The sequence below is a fragment of the Oncorhynchus nerka genome, linkage group LG17 (genome assembly GCF_034236695.1).
Source record: "Oncorhynchus nerka isolate Pitt River linkage group LG17, Oner_Uvic_2.0, whole genome shotgun sequence".
Taxonomy (NCBI): domain Eukaryota; kingdom Metazoa; phylum Chordata; class Actinopteri; order Salmoniformes; family Salmonidae; genus Oncorhynchus; species Oncorhynchus nerka.
This window is the reverse complement of record NC_088412.1, coordinates 9,026,726-9,044,773: the sequence shown is the minus strand read 5'-3', so window position 1 is coordinate 9,044,773 and position 18,048 is coordinate 9,026,726.

Here is an 18,048-nt window from a genome sequence, read left to right as displayed (position 1 = left end):
CTAGTGTAACATAGCAGGTCTAGGGAGCAGGAGGTAACCTAGTGTAACAGATCAGGAGGTAACCTAGTGTAATAGAGCAGGTCTTAGGAACAGGAGGTGCCTAGTGTAACAGAGCAGGTCTAGGGAGCAGGAGGTAACCTAGTGTAACAGAGCAGGTCTAGGGAGCAGGAGGTAACCTAGTGTAACAGAGCAGGTCTAGGGAGCAGGAGGTAACCTAGTGTAACAGATCAGGAGGTAACCTAGTGTAACAAATCAGGATGTAACCTAGTGTAACAGAGCAGGAGGTAACCTAGTGTAACAGAGCAGGTCTAGGGAGCAGGAGGTAACCTATTGTAACAGAGCAGGTCTAGGGAGCAGGAGGTAACCTAGTGTAACAGAGCAGGAGGTAACCTAGTGTAACAGAGCAGGAGGTAACCTAGTGTAACAGAGCAGGATGTAACCTAGTGTATCAGAGAAGGAGGTAGCCTAGTGTAACAGAGCAGGAGGTACACTAGTGTAACAGATCAGGATGTAACCTAGTGTAACAGAGCAGGTCTAGGGAGCAGGAGGTAACCTAGTGTAACACATCAGGATGTAACCTAGTGTAACAGAGCAGGATGTAACCTAGTGTAACAGATCAGGAGGTAACCTAGTGTAACAGAGCAGGTCTAGGGAGCAGGAGGTAACCTAGTGTAACAGAGCAGGAGGTAACCTAGTGTAACAGAGCAGGAGGTAACATAGTGTAACAGATCAGGAGGTAACCTAGTGTAACAGATCAGGAGGTAACCTAGTGTAACAGAGCAGGAGGTAACCTAGTGTAACAGAGCAGGAGGTAACCTAGTGTAACAGAGCAGGTCTAGGGAGCAGGAGGTAACCTAGTGTAACAGAGCATGAGGTAACCTAGTGTAACAGAGCAGGATGTAACCTAGTGTAACAGAGCAGGAGGTAACCTAGTGTAACAGAGCAGGAAGTAACCTAGTGTAACAGAGCAGAAAGTAACCTAGTGTAACAGATCAGGATGTAACCTAGTGTAACAGAGCAGGAGGTAACCTAGTGTAACAGAGCAGGAGGTAACCTAGTGTAACAGAGCAGGAGGTAACCTAGTGTAACAGAGCAGGTCTAGGGAGCAGGAGGTAACCTAGTGTAACACATCAGGAGGTAACCTAGTGTAACAGAGCAGGTCTAGGGAGCAGGAGGTAACCTAGTGTAACAGAGCAGGAGGTAACCTAGTGTAACAGAGCAGGAGGTAACCTAGTGTAACAGAGCAGGATGTAACCTAGTGTAACAGATCAGGATGTAACCTAGTGTAACAGAGCAGGAGGTAACCTAGTGTAACACATCAGGATGTAACCTATTGTAACAGAGCAGGATGTAACCTAGTGTATCAGAAAAGGAGGTAGCCTAGTGTAACAGAGCAGGAGGTACACTAGTGTAACAGATCAGGATGTAACCTAGTGTAACAGAGCAGGTCTAGGGAGCAGGAGGTAACCTAGTGTAACACATCAGGATGTAACCTAGTGTAACAGAGCAGGATGTAACCTAGTGTAACAGATCAGGAGGTAACCTAGTGTAACAGAGCAGGTCTAGGGAGCAGGAGGTAACCTAGTGTAACAGAGCAGGAGGTAACCTAGTGTAACAGAGCAGGATGTAACCTAGTGTAACAGAGCAGGAGGTAACCTAGTGTAACAGAGCAGGAAGTAACCTAGTGTAACAGAGCAGAAAGTAACCTAGTGTAACAGATCAGGATGTAACCTAGTGTAACAGAGCAGGAGGTAACCTAGTGTAACAGAGCAGAAAGTAACCTAGTGTAACAGATCAGGATGTAACCTAGTGTAACAGAGCAGGAGGTAACCTAGTGTAACAGAGCAGGAGGTAACCTAGTGTAACAGAGCAGGAGGTAACCTAGTGTAACAGAGCAGGTCTAGGGAGCAGGAGGTAACCTAGTGTAACACATCAGGAGGTAACCTAGTGTAACAGAGCAGGTCTAGGGAGCAGGAGGTAACCTAGTGTAACAGAGCAGGAGGTAACCTAGTGTAACAGAGCAGGAGGTAACCTAGTGTAACAGAGCAGGATGTAACCTAGTGTAACAGATCAGGATGTAACCTAGTGTAACAGAGCAGGAGTGTAACATCAGGATGTAACCTATTGTAACAGAGCAGGATGTAACCTAGTGTATCAGAGAAGGAGGTAGCCTAGTGTAACAGAGCAGGAGGTACACTAGTGTAACAGATCAGGATGTAACCTAGTGTAACAGAGCAGGTCTAGGGAGCAGGAGGTAACCTAGTGTAACACATCAGGATGTAACCTAGTGTAACAGAGCAGGATGTAACCTAGTGTAACAGATCAGGAGGTAACCTAGTGTAACAGAGCAGGTCTAGTGAGCAGGAGGTAACCTAGTGTAACAGAGCAGGAGGTAACCTAGTGTAACAGAGCAGGAGGTAACATAGTGTAACAGATCAGGAGGTAACCTAGTGTAACAGATCAGGAGGTAACCTAGTGTAACAGAGCAGGAGGTAACCTAGTGTAACAGAGCAGGAGGTAACCTAGTGTAACAGAGCAGGTCTAGGGAGCAGGAGGTAACCTAGTGTAACAGAGCATGAGGTAACCTAGTGTAACAGAGCAGGATGTAACCTAGTGTAACAGAGCAGGAGGTAACCTAGTGTAACAGAGCAGGAAGTAACCTAGTGTAACAGAGCAGAAAGTAACCTAGTGTAACAGATCAGGATGTAACCTAGTGTAACAGAGCAGGAGGTAACCTAGTGTAACAGAGCAGGAGGTAACCTAGTGTAACAGAGCAGGAGGTAACCTAGTGTAACAGAGCAGGTCTAGGGAGCAGGAGGTAACCTAGTGTAACAGAGCAGGAGGTAACCTAGTGTAACAGAGCAGGAGGTATCCTAGTGTAACAGAGCAGGATGTAACCTAGTGTAACAGATCAGGATGTAACCTAGTGTAACAGAGCAGGAGGTAACCTAGTGTAACACATCAGGATGTAACCTATTGTAACAGAGCAGGATGTAACCTAGTGTAACAGATCAGGAGGTAACCTAGTGTAACAGAGCAGGTCTAGGGAGCAGGAGGTAACCTAGTGTAACAGAGCAGGAGGTAACCTAGTGTAACAGAGCAGGAGGTAACCTAGTGTAACAGATCAGGAGGTAACCTAGTGTAACAGATCAGGAGGTAACCTAGTGTAACAGAGCAGGAGGTAACCTAGTGTAACAGAGCAGGAGGTAACCTAGTGTAACAGAGCAGGTCTAGGGAGCAGGAGGTAACCTAGTGTAACAGAGCATGAGGTAACCTAGTGTAACAGAGCAGGATGTAACCTATTGTAACAGAGCATTAGGTAACCTAGTGTAACAGAGCAGGAAGTAACCTAGTGTAACAGAGCAGAAAGTAACATAGTGTAACAGATCAGGATGTAACCTAGTGTAACAGAGCAGGAGGTAACCTAGTGTAAAAGAGCAGGAGGTAACCTAGTGTAACAGAGCAGGAGGTAACCTAGTGTAACAGAGCAGGTCTAGGGAGCAGGAGGTAACCTAGTGTAACATATCAGGAGGTAACCTAGTGTAACAGAGCAGGTCTAGGGAGCAGGAGGTAACCTAGTGTAACAGAGCAGGAGGTAACCTAGTGTAACAGAGCAGGAGGTAACCTAGTGTAACAGAGCAGGATGTAACCTAGTGTAACAGATCAGGATGTAACCTTGTGTAACAGAGCAGGAGGTAACCTAGTATAACAGAGCAGGATGTAACCTAGTGTAACAGATCAGGAGGTAACCTAGTGTAACAGAGCAGGAGGTAACCTAGTGTAACAGATCAGGAGGTAACCTAGTGTAATAGAGCAGGTCTAGGGAACAGGAGGTACCTAGTGTAACAGATCAGGATGTAACCTAGTGTAACAGAGCAGGAGGTAACCTAGTGTAACAGATCAGGAGGTAACCTAGTGTAATAGAGCAGGTCTAGGAACAGTAACCTAGTGTAACAGAGCAGGTCTACGGAGCAGGATGTAACCTAGTGTAACAGAGAAGGAGGTAACCTAGTGTAACAGAGCAGGTCTAGGGAGCAGGAGGTAACCTAGTGTAACAGAGCAGGAGGTAACATAGTGTAACAGATCAGGAGGTAACCTAGTGTAACAGAGCAGGAGGTAACCTAGTGTAACAGAGCAGGAGGTAACCTAGTGTAACAGAGCATGTCTAGGGAGCAGGAGGTAACCTATTGTAACAGAGCAGGAGGTAACCTAGTGTAACAGAGCAGGTCTAGGGAGCAGGAGGTAACCTAGTGTAACAGAGCAGGTCTAGGGAGCAGGAGGTAACCTAGTGTAACATATCAGGAGGTAACCTAGTGTAACAGAGCAGGTCTAGGGATCAGGAGGTAACCTAGTGTAACAGATCAGGAGGTAACCTAGTGTAATAGAGCAGGTCTTAGGAACAGGAGGTACCTAGTGTAACAGAGCAGGTCTAGGGAGCAGGAGGTAACCTAGTGTAACAGAGCAGGTCTAGGGAGCAGGAGGTATCCTAGTGTAACAGAGCAGGAGGTAACCTAGTGTAACAGAGCAGGAGGTAACCTAGTGTAACAGAGCAGGATGTAACCTAGTGTATCAGAGAAGGAGGTAACCTAGTGTAACAGAGCAGGAGGTACACTAGTGTAACAGATCAGGATGTAACCTAGTGTAACAGAGCAGGTCTAGGGAGCAGGAGGTAACCTAGTGTAACACATCAGGATGTAACCTAGTGTAACAGAGCAGGATGTAACCTAGTGTAACAGAGCAGGAGGTAACCTAGTGTAACAGAGCAGGAGGTAACCTAGTGTAACAGAGCAGGTCTAGGGAGCAGGAGGTAACCTGGTGTAACAGATCATGAGGTAACCTAGTGTAACAGAGCAGGATGTAACCTAGTGTAACAGAGCAGGTCTAGGGAGCAGGAGGTAACCTAGTGTAACACATCAGGATGTAACCTAGTGTAACAGAGCAGGATGTAACCTAGTGTAACAGATCAGGAGGTAACCTAGTGTAACAGAGCAGGTCTAGGGAGCAGGAGGTAACCTAGTGTAACAGAGCAGGAGGTAACCTAGTGTAACAGAGCAGGAGGTAACATAGTGTAACAGATCAGGAGGTAACCTAGTGTAACAGAGCAGGAGGTAACCTAGTGTAACAGAGCAGGAGGTAACCTAGTGTAACAGAAGGTCTAGGGAGCAGGAGGTAACCTAGTGTAACAGAGCATGAGGTAACCTAGTGTAACAGAGCAGGGTGTAACCTAGTGTAACAGAGCAGGAGGTAACCTAGTGTAACAGAGCAGGAAGTAACCTAGTGTAACAGAGCAGGAAGTAACCTAGTGTAACAGATCAGGATGTAACTAGTGTAACAGAGCAGGAGGTAACCTAGTGTAACAGAGCAGGAGGTAACCTAGTGTAACAGAGCAGGAGGTAACCTAGTGTAACAGAGCAGGAGGTAACCTAGTGTAACAGAGCAGGTCTAGGGAGCAGGAGGTAACATAGTGTAACATATCAGGAGGTAACCTAGTGTAACAGAGCAGGTCTAGGGAGCAGGAGGTAACCTAGTGTAACAGAGCAGGAGGTAACCTAGTGTAACAGAGCAGGTCTATGGAGCAGGAGGTAACCTAGTGTAACAGATCAGGAGGTAACCTAGTGTAATAGAGCAGGTCTTAGGAACAGGAGGTACCTAGTGTAACAGAGCAGGTCTAGGGAGCAGGAGGTAACCTAGTGTAACAGAGCAGGTCTAGGGAGCAGGAGGTAACCTAGTGTAACAGAGCAGGAGGTAACCTAGTGTAACAGAGCAGGAGGTAACCTAGTGTAACAGAGCAGGATGTAACCTAGTGTATCAGAGAAGGAGGTAACCTAGTGTAACAGAGCAGGAGGTACACTAGTGTAACAGATCAGGATGTAACCTAGTGTAACAGAGCAGGTCTAGGGAGCAGGAGGTAACCTAGTGTAACACATCAGGATGTAACCTAGTGTAACAGAGCAGGATGTAACCTAGTGTAACAGATCAGGAGGTAACCTAGTGTAACAGAGCAGGTCTAGGGAGCAGGAGGTAACCTAGTGTAACAGAGCAGGAGGTAACCTAGTGTAACAGAGCAGGAGGTAACATAGTGTAACAGATCAGGAGGTAACCTAGTGTAACAGATCAGGAGGTAACCTAGTGTAACAGAGCAGGAGGTAACCTAGTGTAACAGAGCAGGAGGTAACCTAGTGTAACAGAGCAGGTCTAGGGAGCAGGAGGTAACCTGGTGTAACAGAGCATGAGGTAACCTAGTGTAACAGAGCAGGATGTAACCTAGTGTAACAGAGCAGGTCTAGGGAGCAGGAGGTAACCTAGTGTAACACATCAGGATGTAACCTAGTGTAACAGAGCAGGATGTAACCTAGTGTAACAGATCAGGAGGTAACCTAGTGTAACAGAGCAGGTCTAGGGAGCAGGAGGTAACCTAGTGTAACAGAGCAGGAGGTAACCTAGTGTAACAGAGCAGGAGGTAACATAGTGTAACAGATCAGGAGGTAACCTAGTGTAACAGAGCAGGAGGTAACCTAGTGTAACAGAGCAGGAGGTAACATAGTGTAACAGAGCAGGTCTAGGGAGCAGGAGGTAACCTAGTGTAACAGAGCATGAGGTAACCTAGTGTAACAGAGCAGGGTGTAACCTAGTGTAACAGAGCAGGAGGTAACCTAGTGTAACAGAGCAGGAAGTAACCTAGTGTAACAGAGCAGGAAGTAACCTAGTGTAACAGATCAGGATGTAACCTAGTGTAACAGAGCAGGAGGTAACCTAGTGTAACAGAGCAGGAGGTAACCTAGTGTAACAGAGCAGGAGGTAACCTAGTGTAACAGAGCAGGAGGTAACCTAGTGTAACAGAGCAGGTCTAGGGAGCAGGAGGTAACATAGTGTAACATATCAGGAGGTAACCTAGTGTAACAGAGCAGGTCTAGGGAGCAGGAGGTAACCTAGTGTAACAGAGCAGGAGGTAACCTAGTGTAACAGAGCAGGTCTAGGGAGCAGGAGGTAACCTAGTGTAACAGAGCAGGTCTAAGGAGCAGGAGGTAACCTAGTGTAACATATCAGGAGGTAACCTAGTGTAACAGAGCAGGTCTAGGGAGCAGGAGGTAACCTAGTGTAACAGAGCATGAGGTAACCTAGTGTAACAGAGCAGGATGTAACCTAGTGTAACAGAGCAGGAGGTAACCTAGTGTAACAGAGCAGGAGGTAACCTAGTGTAACAGAGCAGGAGGTAACCTAGTGTAACAGAGCAGGTCTAGGGAGCAGGAGGTAACCTGGTGTAACAGAGCATGAGGTAACCTAGTGTAACAGAGCAGGATGTAACCTAGTGTAACAGAGCAGGTCTAGGGAGCAGGAGGTAACCTAGTGTAACACATCAGGATGTAACCTAGTGTAACAGAGCAGGATGTAACCTAGTGTAACAGATCAGGAGGTAACCTAGTGTAATAGAGCAGGTCTAGGGAACAGGAGGTACCTAGTGTAACAGAGCAGGTCTACGGAGCAGGATGTAACCTAGTGTAACAGAGAAGGAGGTAACCTAGTGTAACAGAGCAGGTCTAGGGAGCAGGAGGTAACCTAGTGTAACAGAGCAGGAGGTAACATAGTGTAACAGATCAGGAGGTAACCTAGTGTAACAGAGCAGGAGGTAACCTAGTGTAACAGAGCAGGAGGTAACCTAGTGTAAAAGAGCATGTCTAGGGAGCAGGAGGTAACCTAGTGTAACAGAGCATGAGGTAACCTAGTGTAACAGAGCAGGGTGTAACCTAGTGTAACAGAGCAGGAGGTAACCTAGTGTAACAGAGCAGGAAGTAACCTAGTGTAACAGAGCAGGAAGTAACCTAGTGTAACAGAGCAGGAGGTAACCTAGTGTAACAGAGCAGGAGGTAACCTAGTGTAACAGAGCAGGAGGTAACCTAGTGTAACAGAGCAGGAGGTAACCTAGTGTAAAAGAGCATGTCTAGGGAGCAGGAGGTAACCTAGTGTAACAGAGCATGAGGTAACCTAGTGTAACAGAGCAGGGTGTAACCTAGTGTAACAGAGCAGGAGGTAACCTAGTGTAACAGAGCAGGAAGTAACCTAGTGTAACAGAGCAGGAAGTAACCTAGTGTAACAGAGCAGGAGGTAACCTATTGTAACAGAGCAGGAGGTAACCTAGTGTAACAGAGCAGGTCTAGGGAGCAGGAGGTAACCTAGTGTAACAGAGCAGGTCTAGGGAGCAGGAGGTAACCTAGTGTAACATATCAGGAGGTAACCTAGTGTAACAGAGCAGGTCTAGGGATCAGGAGGTAACCTAGTGTAACAGATCAGGAGGTAACCTAGTGTAATAGAGCAGGTCTTAGGAACAGGAGGTACCTAGTGTAACAGAGCAGGTCTAGGGAGCAGGAGGTAACCTAGTGTAACAGAGCAGGTCTAGGGAGCAGGAGGTAACCTAGTGTAACAGAGCAGGAGGTAACCTAGTGTAACAGAGCAGGAGGTAACCTAGTGTAACAGAGCAGGATGTAACCTAGTGTATCAGGAAGGAGGTAACCTAGTGTAACAGAGCAGGTACACTAGTGTAACAGATCAGGATGTAACCTAGTGTAACAGAGCAGGTCTAGGGAGCAGGAGGTAACCTAGTGTAACACATCAGGATGTAACCTAGTGTAACAGAGCAGGATGTAACCTAGTGTAACAGAGCAGGAGGTAACCTAGTGTAACAGAGCAGGAGGTAACCTAGTGTAACAGAGCAGGTCTAGGGAGCAGGAGGTAACATGGTGTAACAGATCATGAGGTAACCTAGTGTAACAGAGCAGGATGTAACCTAGTGTAACAGAGCAGGTCTAGGGAGCAGGAGGTAACCTAGTGTAACACATCAGGATGTAACCTAGTGTAACAGAGCAGGATGTAACCTAGTGTAACAGATCAGGAGGTAACCTAGTGTAACAGAGCAGGTCTAGGGAGCAGGAGGTAACCTAGTGTAACAGAGCAGGAGGTAACCTAGTGTAACAGAGCAGGAGGTAACATAGTGTAACAGATCAGGAGGTAACCTAGTGTAACAGAGCAGGAGGTAACCTAGTGTAACAGAGCAGGAGGTAACCTAGTGTAACAGAGCAGGTCTAGGGAGCAGGAGGTAACCTAGTGTAACAGAGCAGGAGGTAACCTAGTGTAACAGAGCAGGGGTAACCTAGTGTAACAGAGCAGGAGGTAACCTAGTGTAACAGAGCAGGAAGTAACCTAGTGTAACAGAGCAGGAAGTAACCTAGTGTAACAGATCAGGATGTAACCTAGTGTAACAGAGCAGGAGGTAACCTAGTGTAACAGAGCAGGAGGTAACCTAGTGTAACAGAGCAGGAGGTAACCTAGTGTAACAGAGCAGGAGGTAACCTAGTGTAACAGAGCAGGTCTAGGGAGCAGGAGGTAACATAGTGTAACATATCAGGAGGTAACCTAGTGTAACAGAGCAGGTCTAGGGAGCAGGAGGTAACCTAGTGTAACAGAGCAGGAGGTAACCTAGTGTAACAGAGCAGGTCTATGGAGCAGGAGGTAACCTAGTGTAACAGATCAGGAGGTAACCTAGTGTAATAGAGCAGGTCTTAGGAACAGGAGGTACCTAGTGTAACAGAGCAGGTCTAGGGAGCAGGAGGTAACCTAGTGTAGCAGGTCAGGGAGCAGGAGGTAACCTAGTGTAACAGAGCAGGAGGTAACCTAGTGTAACAGAGCAGGAGGTAACCTAGTGTAACAGAGCAGGATGTAACCTAGTGTATCAGAGAAGGAGGTAACATAGTGTAACAGAGCAGGAGGTACACTAGTGTAACAGATCAGGATGTAACCTAGTGTAACAGAGCAGGTCTAGGGAGCAGGAGGTAACCTAGTGTAACACATCAGGATGTAACCTAGTGTAACAGAGCAGGATGTAACCTAGTGTAACAGATCAGGAGGTAACCTAGTGTAACAGAGCAGGTCTAGGGAGCAGGAGGTAACCTAGTGTAACAGAGCAGGAGGTAACCTAGTGTAACAGAGCAGGAGGTAACATAGTGTAACAGATCAGGAGGTAACCTAGTGTAACAGATCAGGAGGTAACCTAGTGTAACAGAGCAGGAGGTAACCTAGTGTAACAGAGCAGGAGGTAACCTAGTGTAACAGAGCAGGTCTAGGGAGCAGGAGGTAACCTAGTGTAACACATCAGGATGTAACCTAGTGTAACAGAGCAGGATGTAACCTAGTGTAACAGATCAGGAGGTAACCTAGTGTAACAGAGCAGGTCTAGGGAGCAGGAGGTAACCTAGTGTAACAGAGCAGGAGGTAACCTAGTGTAACAGAGCAGGAGGTAACATAGTGTAACAGATCAGGAGGTAACCTAGTGTAACAGAGCAGGAGGTAACCTAGTGTAACAGAGCAGGAGGTAACCTAGTGTAACAGAGCAGGTCTAGGGAGCAGGAGGTAACCTAGTGTAACAGAGCATGAGGTAACCTAGTGTAACAGAGCAGGGTGTAACCTAGTGTAACAGAGCAGGTAACCTAGTGTAACAGAGCAGGAAGTAACCTAGTGTAACAGAGCAGGAAGTAACCTAGTGTAACAGATCAGGATGTAACCTAGTGTAACAGAGCAGGAGGTAACCTAGTGTAACAGAGCAGGAGGTAACCTAGTGTAACAGAGCAGGAGGTAACCTAGTGTAACAGAGCAGGTCTAGGGAGCAGGAGGTAACATAGTGTAACATATCAGGAGGTAACCTAGTGTAACAGAGCAGGTCTAGGGAGCAGGAGGTAACCTAGTGTAACAGAGCAGGAGGTAACCTAGTGTAACAGAGCAGGTCTAGGGAGCAGGAGGTAACCTAGTGTAACAGAGCAGGTCTAAGGAGCAGGAGGTAACCTAGTGTAACATATCAGGAGGTAACCTAGTGTAACAGAGCAGGTCTAGGGAGCAGGAGGTAACCTAGTGTAACAGAGCAGGAGGTAACCTAGTGTAACAGAGCAGGATGTAACCTAGTGTAACAGAGCAGGAGGTAACCTAGTGTAACAGAGCAGGAGGTAACCTAGTGTAACAGAGCAGGATGTAACCTAGTGTAACAGAGCAGGTCTAGGGAGCAGGAGGTAAGAACAGAGCATGAGGTAACCTAGTGTAACAGAGCAGGATGTAACCTAGTGTAACAGAGCAGGTCTAGGGAGCAGGAGGTAACCTAATGTAACACATCAGGATGTAACCTAGTGTAACAGAGCAGGATGTAACCTAGTGTAACAGATCAGGAGGTAACCTAGTGTAACAGAGCAGGTCTAGGGAGCAGGAGGTAACCTAGTGTAACAGAGCAGGAGGTAACCTAGTGTAACAGAGCAGGAGGTAACATAGTGTAACAGATCAAGAGGTAACCTAGTGTAACAGAGCAGGAGGTAACCTAGTGTAACAGAGCAGGAGGTAACTAGTGTAACAGAGCAGGTCTAGGGAGCAGGAGGTAACCTAGTGTAACAGAGCATGAGGTAACCTAGTGTAACAGAGCAGGGTGTAACCTAGTGTAACAGAGCAGGAGGTAACCTAGTGTAACAGAGCAGGAAGTAACCTAGTGTAACAGAGCAGGAAGTAACCTAGTGTAACAGATCAGGATGTAACCTAGTGTAACAGAGCAGGAGGTAACCTAGTGTAACAGAGCAGGAGGTAACCTAGTGTAACAGAGCAGGAGGTAACATAGTGTAACAGATCAGGAGGTAACCTAGTGTAACAGAGCAGGAGGTAACCTAGTGTAACAGAGCAGGAGGTAACCTAGTGTAACAGAGCAGGTCTAGGGAGCAGGAGGTAACCTAGTGTAACAGAGCATGAGGTAACCTAGTGTAACAGAGCAGGGGTAACCTAGTGTAACAGAGCAGGAGGAACCTAGTGTAACAGAGCAGGAAGTAACCTAGTGTAACAGAGCAGGAAGTAACCTAGTGTAACAGATCAGGATGTAACCTAGTGTAACAGAGCAGGAGGTAACCTAGTGTAACAGAGCAGGAGGTAACCTAGTGTAACAGAGCAGGAGGTAACCTAGTGTAACAGAGCAGGAGGTAACCTAGTGTAACAGAGCAGGTCTAGGGAGCAGGAGGTAACCTAGTGTAACATATCAGGAGGTAACCTAGTGTAACAGAAGGTCTAGGGAGCAGGAGGTAACCTAGTGTAACAGAGCAGGATGTAACCTAGTGTAACAGAGCAGGTCTAGGGAGCAGGAGGTAACCTAGTGTAACAGCAGGTCAGGAGGTAACCTAGTGTAACATATCAGGAGGTAACCTAGTGTAACAGAGCAGGTCTAGGGAGCAGGAGGTAACCTAGTGTAACACATCAGGATGTAACCTAGTGTAACAGAGCAGGATGTAACCTAGTGTAACAGATCAGGAGGTAACCTAGTGTAACAGAGCAGGTCTAGGGAGCAGGAGGTAACCTAGTGTAACAGAGCAGGTCTAGGGAGCAGGAGGTAACCTAGTGTAACAGAGCAGGTCTAAGGAGCAGGAGGTAACCTAGTGTAACATATCAGGAGGTAACCTAGTGTAACAGAGCAGGTCTAGGGAGCAGGAGGTAACCTAGTGTAACAGAGCATGAGGTAACCTAGTGTAACAGAGCAGGATGTAACCTAGTGTAACAGAGCAGGAGGTAACCTAGTGTAACAGAGCAGGAGGTAACCTAGTGTAACAGAGCAGGAGGTAACCTAGTGTAACAGAGCAGGTCTAGGGAGCAGGAGGTAACCTGGTGTAACAGAGCATGTAACCTAGTGTAACAGAGCAGGATGTAACCTAGTGTAACAGAGCAGGTCTAGGGAGCAGGAGGTAACCTAGTGTAACACATCAGGATGTAACCTAGTGTAACAGAGCAGGATGTAACCTAGTGTAACAGATCAGGAGGTAACCTAGTGTAATAGAGCAGGTCTAGGGAACAGGAGGTACCTAGTGTAACAGAGCAGGTCTACGGAGCAGGATGTAACCTAGTGTAACAGAGAAGGAGGTAACCTAGTGTAACAGAGCAGGTCTAGGGAGCAGGAGGTAACCTAGTGTAACAGAGCAGGAGGTAACATAGTGTAACAGATCAGGAGGTAACCTAGTGTAACAGAGCAGGAGGTAACCTAGTGTAACAGAGCAGGAGGTAACCTAGTGTAAAAGAGCATGTCTAGGGAGCAGGAGGTAACCTAGTGTAACAGAGCATGAGGTAACCTAGTGTAACAGAGCAGGGTGTAACCTAGTGTAACAGAGCAGGAGGTAACCTAGTGTAACAGAGCAGGAAGTAACCTAGTGTAACAGAGCAGGAAGTAACCTAGTGTAACAGAGCAGGAGGTAACCTAGTGTAACAGAGCAGGAGGTAACCTAGTGTAACAGAGCAGGAGGTAACCTAGTGTAACAGAGCAGGAGGTAACCTAGTGTAAAAGAGCATGTCTAGGGAGCAGGAGGTAACCTAGTGTAACAGAGCATGAGGTAACCTAGTGTAACAGAGCAGGGTGTAACCTAGTGTAACAGAGCAGGAGGTAACCTAGTGTAACAGAGCAGGAAGTAACCTAGTGTAACAGAGCAGGAAGTAACCTAGTGTAACAGAGCAGGAGGTAACCTAGTGTAACAGAGCAGGAGGTAACCTAGTGTAACAGAGCAGGTCTAGGGAGCAGGAGGTAACCTAGTGTAACAGAGCAGGTCTAGGGAGCAGGAGGTAACCTAGTGTAACATATCAGGAGGTAACCTAGTGTAACAGAGCAGGTCTAGGGATCAGGAGGTAACCTAGTGTAACAGATCAGGAGGTAACCTAGTGTAATAGAGCAGGTCTTAGGAACAGGAGGTACCTAGTGTAACAGAGCAGGTCTAGGGAGCAGGAGGTAACCTAGTGTAACAGAGCAGGTCTAGGGAGCAGGAGGTAACCTAGTGTAACAGAGCAGGAGGTAACCTAGTGTAACAGAGCAGGAGGTAACCTAGTGTAACAGAGCAGGATGTAACCTAGTGTATCAGAGAAGGAGGTAACCTAGTGTAACAGAGCAGGAGGTACACTAGTGTAACAGATCAGGATGTAACCTAGTGTAACAGAGCAGGTCTAGGGAGCAGGAGGTAACCTAGTGTAACACATCAGGATGTAACCTAGTGTAACAGAGCAGGATGTAACCTAGTGTAACAGAGCAGGAGGTAACCTAGTGTAACAGAGCAGGAGGTAACCTAGTGTAACAGAGCAGGTCTAGGGAGCAGGAGGTAACATGGTGTAACAGATCATGAGGTAACCTAGTGTAACAGAGCAGGATGTAACCTAGTGTAACAGAGCAGGTCTAGGGAGCAGGAGGTAACCTAGTGTAACACATCAGGATGTAACCTAGTGTAACAGAGCAGGATGTAACCTAGTGTAACAGATCAGGAGGTAACCTAGTGTAACAGAGCAGGTCTAGGGAGCAGGAGGTAACCTAGTGTAACAGAGCAGGAGGTAACCTAGTGTAACAGAGCAGGAGGTAACATAGTGTAACAGATCAGGAGGTAACCTAGTGTAACAGAGCAGGAGGTAACCTAGTGTAACAGAGCAGGAGGTAACATAGTGTAACAGAGCAGGTCTAGGGAGCAGGAGGTAACCTAGTGTAACAGAGCATGAGGTAACCTAGTGTAACAGAGCAGGGTGTAACCTAGTGTAACAGAGCAGGAGGTAACCTAGTGTAACAGAGCAGGAAGTAACCTAGTGTAACAGAGCAGGAAGTAACCTAGTGTAACAGATCAGGATGTAACCTAGTGTAACAGAGCAGGAGGTAACCTAGTGTAACAGAGCAGGAGGTAACCTAGTGTAACAGAGCAGGAGGTAACCTAGTGTAACAGAGCAGGAGGTAACCTAGTGTAACAGAGCAGGTCTAGGGAGCAGGAGGTAACATAGTGTAACATATCAGGAGGTAACCTAGTGTAACAGAGCAGGTCTAGGGAGCAGGAGGTAACCTAGTGTAACAGAGCAGGAGGTAACCTAGTGTAACAGAGCAGGTCTATGGAGCAGGAGGTAACCTAGTGTAACAGATCAGGAGGTAACCTAGTGTAATAGAGCAGGTCTTAGGAACAGGAGGTACCTAGTGTAACAGAGCAGGTCTAGGGAGCAGGAGGTAACCTAGTGTAACAGAGCAGGTCTAGGGAGCAGGAGGTAACCTAGTGTAACAGAGCAGGAGGTAACCTAGTGTAACAGAGCAGGAGGTAACCTAGTGTAACAGAGCAGGATGTAACCTAGTGTATCAGAGAAGGAGGTAACATAGTGTAACAGATCAGGATGTAACCTAGTGTAACAGAGCAGGTCTAGGGAGCAGGAGGTAACCTAGTGTAACACATCAGGATGTAACCTAGTGTAACAGAGCAGGATGTAACCTAGTGTAACAGATCAGGAGGTAACCTAGTGTAACAGAGCAGGTCTAGGGAGCAGGAGGTAACCTAGTGTAACAGAGCAGGAGGTAACCTAGTGTAACAGAGCAGGAGGTAACATAGTGTAACAGATCAGGAGGTAACCTAGTGTAACAGATCAGGAGGTAACCTAGTGTAACAGAGCAGGAGGTAACCTAGTGTAACAGAGCAGGAGGTAACCTAGTGTAACAGAGCAGGTCTAGGGAGCAGGAGGTAACCTAGTGTAACACATCAGGATGTAACCTAGTGTAACAGAGCAGGATGTAACCTAGTGTAACAGATCAGGAGGTAACCTAGTGTAACAGAGCAGGTCTAGGGAGCAGGAGGTAACCTAGTGTAACAGAGCAGGAGGTAACCTAGTGTAACAGAGCAGGAGGTAACATAGTGTAACAGATCAGGAGGTAACCTAGTGTAACAGAGCAGGAGGTAACCTAGTGTAACAGAGCAGGAGGTAACATAGTGTAACAGAGCAGGTCTAGGGAGCAGGAGGTAACCTAGTGTAACAGAGCATGAGGTAACCTAGTGTAACAGAGCAGGGTGTAACCTAGTGTAACAGAGCAGGAGGTAACCTAGTGTAACAGAGCAGGAAGTAACCTAGTGTAACAGAGCAGGAAGTAACCTAGTGTAACAGATCAGGATGTAACCTAGTGTAACAGAGCAGGAGGTAACCTAGTGTAACAGAGCAGGAGGTAACCTAGTGTAACAGAGCAGGAGGTAACCTAGTGTAACAGAGCAGGTCTAGGGAGCAGGAGGTAACATAGTGTAACATATCAGGAGGTAACCTAGTGTAACAGAGCAGGTCTAGGGAGCAGGAGGTAACCTAGTGTAACAGAGCAGGAGGTAACCTAGTGTAACAGAGCAGGTCTAGGGAGCAGGAGGTAACCTAGTGTAACAGAGCAGGTCTAGGAGCAGGAGGTAACCTAGTGTAACATATCAGGAGGTAACCTAGTGTAACAGAGCAGGTCTAGGGAGCAGGAGGTAACCTAGTGTAACAGAGCATGAGGTAACCTAGTGTAACAGAGCAGGATGTAACCTAGTGTAACAGAGCAGGAGGTAACCTAGTGTAACAGAGCAGGAGGTAACCTAGTGTAACAGAGCAGGAGGTAACCTAGTGTAACAGAGCAGGTCTAGGGAGCAGGAGGTAACCTGGTGTAACAGAGCATGAGGTAACCTAGTGTAACAGAGCAGGATGTAACCTAGTGTAACAGAGCAGGTCTAGGGAGCAGGAGGTAACCTAGTGTAACACATCAGGATGTAACCTAGTGTAACAGAGCAGGATGTAACCTAGTGTAACAGATCAGGAGGTAACCTAGTGTAACAGAGCAGGTCTAGGGAGCAGGAGGTAACCTAGTGTAACAGAGCAGGAGGTAACCTAGTGTAACAGAGCAGGAGGTAACATAGTGTAACAGATCAAGAGGTAACCTAGTGTAACAGAGCAGGAGGTAACCTAGTGTAACAGAGCAGGAGGTAACATAGTGTAACAGAGCAGGTCTAGGGAGCAGGAGGTAACCTAGTGTAACAGAGCATGAGGTAACCTAGTGTAACAGAGCAGGGTGTAACCTAGTGTAACAGAGCAGGAGGTAACCTAGTGTAACAGAGCAGGAAGTAACCTAGTGTAACAGAGCAGGAAGTAACCTAGTGTAACAGATCAGGATGTAACCTAGTGTAACAGAGCAGGAGGTAACCTAGTGTAACAGAGCAGGAGGTAACCTAGTGTAACAGAGCAGGAGGTAACATAGTGTAACAGATCAGGAGGTAACCTAGTGTAACAGAGCAGGAGGTAACCTAGTGTAACAGAGCAGGAGGTAACATAGTGTAACAGAGCAGGTCTAGGGAGCAGGAGGTAACCTAGTGTAACAGAGCATGAGGTAACCTAGTGTAACAGAGCAGGGTGTAACCTAGTGTAACAGAGCAGGAGGTAACCTAGTGTAACAGAGCAGGAAGTAACCTAGTGTAACAGAGCAGGAAGTAACCTAGTGTAACAGATCAGGATGTAACCTAGTGTAACAGAGCAGGAGGTAACCTAGTGTAACAGAGCAGGAGGTAACCTAGTGTAACAGAGCAGGAGGTAACCTAGTGTAACAGAGCAGGAGGTAACCTAGTGTAACAGAGCAGGTCTAGGGAGCAGGAGGTAACATAGTGTAACAGATCAGGAGGTAACCTAGTGTAACAGAGCAGGTCTAGGGAGCAGGAGGTAACCTAGTGTAACAGAGCAGGAGGTAACCTAGTGTAACAGAGCAGGTCTAGGGAGCAGGAGGTAACCTAGTGTAACAGAGCAGGTCTAAGGAGCAGGAGGTAACCTAGTGTAACATATCAGGAGGTAACCTAGTGTAACAGAGCAGGTCTAGGGAGCAGGAGGTAACCTAGTGTAACACATCAGGATGTAACCTAGTGTAACAGAGCAGGATGTAACCTAGTGTAACAGATCAGGAGGTAACCTAGTGTAACAGAGCAGGTCTAGGGAGCAGGAGGTAACCTAGTGTAACAGAGCAGGAGGTAACCTAGTGTAACAGAGCAGGAGGTAACATAGTGTAACAGATCAGGAGGTAACCTAGTGTAACAGATCAGGAGGTAACCTAGTGTAACAGAGCAGGAGGTAACCTAGTGTAACAGAGCAGGAGGTAACCTAGTGTAACAGAGCAGGTCTAGGGAGCAGGAGGTAACCTGGTGTAACAGAGCATGAGGTAACCTAGTGTAACAGAGCAGGATGTAACCTAGTGTAAGCAGGTCTAGGGAGCAGGAG